Genomic DNA, 8,738 nt, shown 5'->3' on the forward strand with positions numbered 1-8,738 from the left:
TTCCATATGATTTTAAGACCCAACGTCATGCTTGCTTCACCCATATCTTTCATATCAAAATTTGATGAAAGAAAGCTCTTAGTTTCAATAACATCATTGCATGTACAAAAAATAAGCAAGTCATCCACATAAAATAATGTAATAACATACTCACCATTTAATGTTTTTGCATACACACATTTGTCAACACCAAAGGATGAGAATCCATCACAAATTAAAGTTTTATCATATTTCTCATATCATTGTTTTAGGAGCCAGGTTTAAACTATATAAGGATTTGAGAAGTTTGCAAACTTTACGTTCTTGAACCTTAACTTCACGACCTCCAGGTTGTGTCATAAAAAATTCTTCTTCTAAATCACCATTATAAATGCAGTTTTAACATCCATTTGAATAATCACTAATTTATAAATAGAACCTAAGACAATTAAAACGTGAATAGAAGAAACTCTTGCGACATGAGTAAAGGTATCAAAATAGTTGATTTTTTTCTTTTGTGTAAACCCTTTTGCAACTAGCCTTGCTTCATATTTATCAATAGAACTATCAGGGTGATATTTTCTTTTGAAAATCCATTTGCATCCAATTGGTTCTGCCCCGGAGGTAAATCAACTAAAGTCCATGTATTATTTTTCGTAATTGGATCAGTTTTAATAGTATATTTCCAAAACAAATGTGATTCAGAAGAAGAAATAGCTTCAAAAAACGTTAGAGGGTCATTATAAATTAAATAAGTATAGAAATCATTTCCAAAAGATGTTGGTTTCCTTTGCCTCTTACTCCTTCCCAAATCCATATATTCATCCTCCTTATTATTGTCATTATCATCAACATTATTATCAACAAACTCATGAAAAGAATCAGTACAATTTTTCAATTCACAATGAGAAATATGATCAGACTTCAAAGAAAATACGTGCTCAAAAGTTCACCATTCTTAGTTTCTATGATAGTCTTGTGATCATGACATCACTCTTCAAAACAAGAAATCTATATGCAACATTCTTCTTAGCATAACCAATGAGCATACAATCAGAAGTTTTAGATCATATTTTCCGTTTCTTAAGGTCCGGAAACATTACCTTAGCTAGACACCCCACCCTTTTAAATATTTCAGATTTGGTGGATAACCTTTCCAAAGCTCATACAGCATTTTTCCAATTTTCTTATGGGGTATCCTATTTTGAAGTAAGTGTGCATTTAAAATTGCTCCAGACTATAGATTATCAAGTGCAGATGCACTAACTAACATTGATTCCATCATAGTTTTCGTTGTAGGAAAAGTCCTTGATAATACTCAGTTTAGGAGAAGTCCTTGATAATACTTGTAAAGGAGAAGCCCTTGAAACTTGGTGGATAGTGAAATCTTGGTAAAGACAAGGACTGGATGTAGCCTAATCATTTAATGGGTGAACCCGGATAAATCTTTGTGTCTATATATTGTTTACATGCACTGTTTATTTGTCTGTTGCACTAAACGATTGCGAAAATATTTTGAAACTATAATCTTTTGAAAAACTAAGTTTTATAACAAGACAATTCAAACCCCTCATTTCTTGTGCTATTTCACTACATCTCATTTCTTTTATTAGTTCAACAACATTAAGTACAAAGAGACCGTGGTCACAATATACATTTCCCACAAACATATTATCCTTAGTAATTATAACTTTTCCAGACTCAAAGGACACCTTCAACCCAACCTTCCCGGAAAGGTCAACCGAAATCAACATAACACCTTTCAAAGCTAGGGTTTTTCTGGATGCGAGCTTGAGAAGAAATTTCCCTTCTCCATAGATTGGAGCAACTCGAGAGTCACCAAAATATATCTATTTTTCTCCTTTCCCCACAGAAGAGTAGAAGGTAAAAGCATCTTTGTTTCCACAAATATGCTTCATAACACCTGAGTTTATCACCCAGTTCCATAAACCGGACACCATGTTCACTTGATAAATTACAGTTGCAGTAACATCATCTCTTTCAACCCAATTTACATTCGGTTTAAGAGGATTTTCATTTTTCGGGCGGTGTAACATTGACTTGCGAAATGACCCGACTTTCCATAGACAAAGCAATTCCCTTTCTTTTTGAAGGTAGGGTTGCATTTGGAAATATTGTGAATAGGTTTCTTATTTGCATACCTCTTGTGATTGTTGACATATTTGTTTTGTATCATATTTGCTTGAGAGTAGGGATGACAACGGGTCGGGTTGGGCTCGGGTTTTGCCTATCCCAAACCCAAACTCTCATATTAAACTCAAACCCGTCGGGTTTTGGGTTTACCCAAACCCGTTGTAGCCTCAAATTCATGTCCTAACCTAATTTTATGTATATATTTTTTTTTCAAGATAAAATGCAACTTGTATTATTTTGTTGTGAAAAAACATTTTATATCTTTTTTCTCAAAAAATATGATACCTTATTGTTCAAATATGATCAAATTTTGAACAAATTAAGTTGTTAACATGATATGTAAGAGTAGTTTTGCAATTTCATATATATTGTTCGGGTTCGGGTGCGGGTGCGGGTTTCACCAATACCAAACTCAAACCCAAACCCAATCATATCGGGTTTTACCCGTAAAATCGGGTTCGGGTTCGGGTTCTGTTGTCATCCCTACTCGAGAGACAAGAGCCTTGGTTCTAGCTTCCTCGATCTCCTTTTGACTAGTCTACTCAATAACGATATGAGTGATAAGATCATCAAATTACATTTTTTTTTTGTGCTTCATTTATTGCTTGTATTCATCCCATGATTCAAGTAACTTTTCAATCTGAATTTCATCGACAAATTCGTTTGCAAAGTTATGTTTTCCCTTTTCAGTTCTTCAAGCGGTTTATGATACTCATTGATTTGAGTTCTAATTCTTTTTCTTCTGTCATTTCTCACCTGTAATAGTTTCCTATAATAAACTGTTATCTTCCAGCCATTACTTTTGAGTTAGAGTGTCAAATACCATTTGCTTGCTTGTATGAACAGTACACATCAAACAACTCGCTAGCTAAGGTACTTAATAGTATGACGACATACCTCGTTTGCATGAGTCCATGCTTCGAGCTGCTTCGGGTCAGCAGAGGAATCTAGTTTTGCGTCAGTGAGAGCATTGGCAACACCGTGCATGTTCAAAGTTGAATGAATCTTTTCCGGCCATCTACGAAAGTTGTGTCCTTAGAACATCACAATTTTGGAGATATCATGGAATGACTTTGCATAGAGTGGAACAAGCGCAACGACCATAGCAGAAATAGGGATGAAACCAGCTTCATCAGAGTTGTTGTTCTAATTAGTGTTTTTGTTGTTGTTAATGTTTTCTTTAGTAAATAAAACTCTCGAAATTAACCGGACACCATGTTCACTTGAGAAATTACAGTTGCAGTAACATCATCTCTTTCAACCAAATTTACAATCGGTTTAAGAGGATTTCCATTTTTCGGGCGGTGTAACATTGACTTGTGAAATGACCCGATTTTCCATAGACAAAGCAGTTCCTTTCTTTTTGAAGGTAGGGTTGCATTTAGGGATATTGTGAATAGGTTTCATACTTGCATACCTCTTGCGATTGTTAGCAGATTTGTTTCGTATCATATTTGCTTGAGTGGCAAGAGCCTTGTTTCTAGCTTCCTCGATCTCCTTTTAAATAGTCTCCTCAATAACGATATGAGTGATATGATTATCAAATGACATTTTTTTTTGTGTGCATTAGTTATTGCTTGTATTCATCCCATGATTCAGGTAACTTTTCAATCTAAATTTCATCGACAAATTTGTTTGACAAAGTTTTATTTTCCTTTTTTTCAGATCTTCAAGGGGTTTGTGATACTCATTGATTTGAGTTCTAATTCTTTTCTTCGGTCATTTCCCACATGTAATAGTTTCCTATAATAAACTTTTGTCTTCCATCCATGTATTTAAAGCTAGAGTCTCAAATACAATTTTCTTGCTTGTACGAACAATACACATCAAACAACTCGCTTGCTAAGGTACTTAATAGTATGACGACGTAACTCGTTTGCATGAGTCCATGCTTCAAGCTGCTTCGGGTCAGCAGAGGAATCTAGTTTTGGGTTAGTGAGAGCATTGGCGACATCGTGCATGTTCAAAGTTGAATTAATCTTTTCTTGCCATCTACGAAAGTTGCGTCCTTAGAACATCACAATTTTGGAGATATTAGGGAATGACTTAGCGTAGTGTGTGCAACGACCATATGAGAAACAGGGATGAAACCATCTCCATCAGAGTTGTTGTTGTTTTAATTAGTGTTTTTGTTGTAGTTGTTAGTGTTTTCTTTGGTAAATAAAACTCTCGAAATTATTGGATGTAAACCACGAACTACAACAAATTGTAGCAACAACACGAACATAAGAATGAGATCAACGAGCTGAGACGTGAATTAGATTCATTATCCTCACGAGTTTTATTCGAGTATTATCTGAAACATTCTCCCAGAATGTAACAGCTTGTTCTGGTATAAACCAGAATACAAGAATTAGCGACATTAAATTCAATAATTGGCCAGAAACAGAAGGAAGGAAGATAAGATGAATCTGGTTGTGTGTATTTTCTGGTACGTGAATTAAGGGATTTATCAGGGAAATTTTGTGAGAAATAAAGTAATGGGGAATTAAATGATGGTTGGCATAAATTAAGTGTTAGGAGATAGAGCTTTAATGAGTAGACAACATTGCACATGTGAAAATTAAGGTTATCATGTATGCGCCAGAAAGGAAAAAATGACGAAGCAAAAAGCCAATATGACCCATATACTGTGACGTTGCATGAATGAATTTTTTTTTTAATTATCATCTAATAAGGATTAAAATTCCAGATGTTCAAGTGTAATTGCACCTAAGTTTTCCCCATTGTCAAAACCAAGATGAACTAAAATGAAAGCATATGTAACCAATAAATGAAAGAAATCTGCTACCTACCCAGATCGTTGAAAAGATTAAGAACGTACTCCTCCTCCTCCACGACATGATATTTGGCGGTGGCTTGTTAACGGGGATCACAACGACAAGCTTGAGCTTCTACTACGATTATAAATCGTTGTCCGCATTCATTGCATTCATAGGGATAAGGGCGAGGCTGGTGCTCATGGTTGTACTTACACAGTCGAGCGTTTGCTAAGGTGTTAAATCTCCTCCCGCATTCACGACATTCAAACCTTCGGGTTCACTGCGTACTGGGTGTAGATATGGGTGCTTGAAAGGGTCCCTGCGGTCCCTCATGGCCGCCGTATCAATGTTCGCACACATTCTAGCACTTGAAAAGTTATCATACCTCCTCCCGCATCTGGGCAATCATACCCTTCTAGAGGGTGATTGTCAGCTGGGTTCCAATCAGACATTGTTAGAGAAAAAAAGAGAAATAGCAGAAGAGGGAAGATAAGGAAAAGTAATACTGAAATTTAGAATTTTATTTCTTACTCTACTGAATACAAAGTTATTTGTGTGGATGGTGGGGATGTCTTGAATTTTATTGGGCATTGTCATGTGTTGTAAATCGGTTTTGTTGGTTAGTTTTTTGTTTTGGCTCATGTTCTTCTTCTGCTATAGTGGGTGGTCATTGACCATGTTATTTGCGTTTTATTTGAACTTCTAGATTTGTTTGCCTTTTTCTTTTAGGGTGGATTTTGTTTCTACTCCCTCGTTTTTCTCTCTTGTATTTGGATTTAGCACTACTTGTGCTTTTTTCTTTTAGGGTGGATTTTTTCTTTCTTGTTTCCTCATATATGCTTCATAGCACCTGAGTCTACCACCCAGTTCCACAAATCGGACACCGTGGTCACTTGAGAAATTACAGTTACAATAACATCATATCTTTCAACCTAATTTACATTCGGTTTAAGATGATTTCCATTTTTCGGGCGGTGTAACATTGACTTGCGAAATGACCCGACTTTCCATAGACAAAACGGTTCCCTTTCTTTTTGAAGGTAGGGTTGCATTTAGGGATATTGTGAATAGGTTTCTTATTTGCATACCTCTTGTGATTGTTGGCAGATTTGTTTTGTATCATATTTGCTCGAGACGCAAGAGTCTTGTTTCTAGCTTCCTCGACCTCCTTTCGACAAGTTTCCTCAATAATGATATGAGTGATAAGATCATCAAATGAATTTGTTTTTTTTTTCGCATCAGTTATTCCTTGTATTCGTCCAATGATTCGGGTAACATTTCAATCTGAATTTCATCGACAAATTGGTTTGGCAAAGCCATGTTTTCCCTTTTCAGATCTTCAAGGAGTTTGTGATACTCATTGATTTGAGTTCTAATTCTTTTTCTTCCGTCATTTCCCACCTGTAATAGTTTCTTATAATAAACTTTTGTCTTCCAACCATGTATTTTAGAGCTAGAGTCCCAAATACCATTTGCTTGAATCTATATCACTCATATCGTTATTTGCTTGAATAGTACACATCAAACAACTCGCTAGCTAATGTACTTAATAGTATGACGACATACCTCGTTTGCATGAGTCCATACTTCAAGCTGCTTCGGGGTAGCATAGGAATCTAGTTTTGCGTCAGTGAGAACATTGGCGACACAGTGCATGTTTAAAGTTGAATGAATCTTTTCCTGCCATCTACGAAAGTTGCGTCCTTAGAACATCACAATTTTGGAGATATTAGGGAAGGACTTTGCGTAGTGTGGAACAGGTGTAATGACCATAGCAGAAACTGGGATGAAACCAGCTCCATATGAGTTGTTGATGTTGTTATTGTTTTTGTTGTTGTTGTTGTTTATGTTCTAATTAGTGTTGTTGTTGTTAGTGTTTTGTATGGTAAATAAAACTCTCGAAATTATTGGATGTAGACGACGAACAACAACAAATTGTAGCAACAACACAAATAGAGGAATGAGATCAGCGAGCTAAGACGTGAATTAGATTCACTATTCTCAAGAGTTTTATTCGAGTGTTATCTGAAACATTCTCCCATAATGTAACAGCCCCTTCTGGTATAGACCAGAATACAAGAACTAGCGAGATTAAATTCAATAATTGGCCAGGAACAGAAGGGAGGAAGATAAAATAAATATGGTTGTGTGTATTTTCTTGTACGTGAAAATAGGTATTTATCAGGGAAAATTTGTAAGAAATAAAGTGATGTTGAGTTAAACTATGGGTGCCATAAATTAAGTGTTGGGCGACAGAGCTTTAATGAGTAAACAACATTGCACATGTGAAAAATAAGTTTTTCATGTAAGCTCCAAAACGAAAAAATTACAAAGCAAAAAGCCAATAAGACCCATACTATGCGAGTAGGGGGTTTGGAATTCATTGGACCAACGAAGCCCAACATTATCCGTGCGAGAGCCTACTTCTTACTAAGCTCTTTATCATCCCCAAAGTGAAGTTTGATATTTAAACTATTAAAAGGTTCATCACATAAGCAACGTGTGGCACTGAACTTTTGAAATAAACACAACTTTCAAACATTCCACACTAGTCATTATGGCATGGAAGGCCAAAGCAAAACTATCCACCTTAGCCTCAACTTCAAGGTGTCTTGGAACAAAGGAATCAAGATACCTCATAGTGTCAACAATTAAACTGAAACTGCTCATATTAATGTGTTGGTGGATATTAGCAACATAAATTAAGAAGTTGTCAATTGGTTTGATAACATTACACAACTGAATAACATACATTATGAGTTTTGATTGGAATTCATGATTGTTTCCTATTCGGTTAAGGGAAAACCGAAATCGACTGTACATAGGATGCAAGAAAGATGGGAAGGTTGCTTCAATGGATTGTTCCTCGGTGGAAGAGCCTCCTTATTCTTGTACATGACAATCTAGTGTGATCCAAAGGTAGGTCCCACAAGCAGGGCACTCTGATGCTTAAATCAACAAATTAAAGTTGAGAAGAAATAAAGGTTAGGGTTTGACAGTGTAGCGAGTCCCTTAAGTCTGTCCTTTTATGTGTATATATAAGTACATTTATAACAAAACTGAGGAGAATAAAGTATGAATACATATCCTTGTGTAATAGATAATTTATGAGAATAGTAGATATTACCTTAATATCTTCATTCTCATAAGGTATGACTTAGTTAATATTGGGCCAAAGTATTGGTTCTATCATCATATTCCGTAACATTTTTTAGGCTAACGTTCAAGCTAAAGAGCTCTCTCTATGGTCGATGTAGAGACCGAAATCTTAAAATCATATTTTTTTTGGTAGATTGGAATGCGAAAAACAACAGACAAAAGAAGCAAAAAGAAGCTAAAAATTAGCTATTCTCCAATAGTTGGAGTGTTGGGCCCTAAGAGGATAAAACGTCGTTGAGCTAGCAAGAGAAAACCACAAGTGGATTGGTCACCACATCTCTCACCAAAACCTTAGAGCATTAGGTGCATGGGTCCTCACACTTATAAGTGCTCAACACTCCCTAAGGGGGTTAAATTTGGCACCCTACTCACCCAATTTAACACCCCACTTTAATGTGGGGGTTGTCTACAATGCCCCTGAAAATAATGCTTTCCAGGATTACAAATCTCGAAAACCATGTTGAGCTTCATTCCGGGAATTTAAATCCTGGAAACCATTCTGGAGTCTCCCGAGTTTTAAATCCTTGAAGCCTCAGGGTGAACCCGGAAGCACATTAAATGTTGATTCCGGGTTAATGTGCTTCCGGGATTTAAAACCTGGAAATCAAATATAGTGTTCCGGGTTATAAAACCCTAACCCGAAAAGAAGAAAATACTCAAAAGAAATTTTAAAAACACTGCAAA

Source organism: Lotus japonicus, chromosome 4 (assembly GCF_012489685.1).
Source record: "Lotus japonicus ecotype B-129 chromosome 4, LjGifu_v1.2".
Taxonomy (NCBI): domain Eukaryota; kingdom Viridiplantae; phylum Streptophyta; class Magnoliopsida; order Fabales; family Fabaceae; genus Lotus; species Lotus japonicus.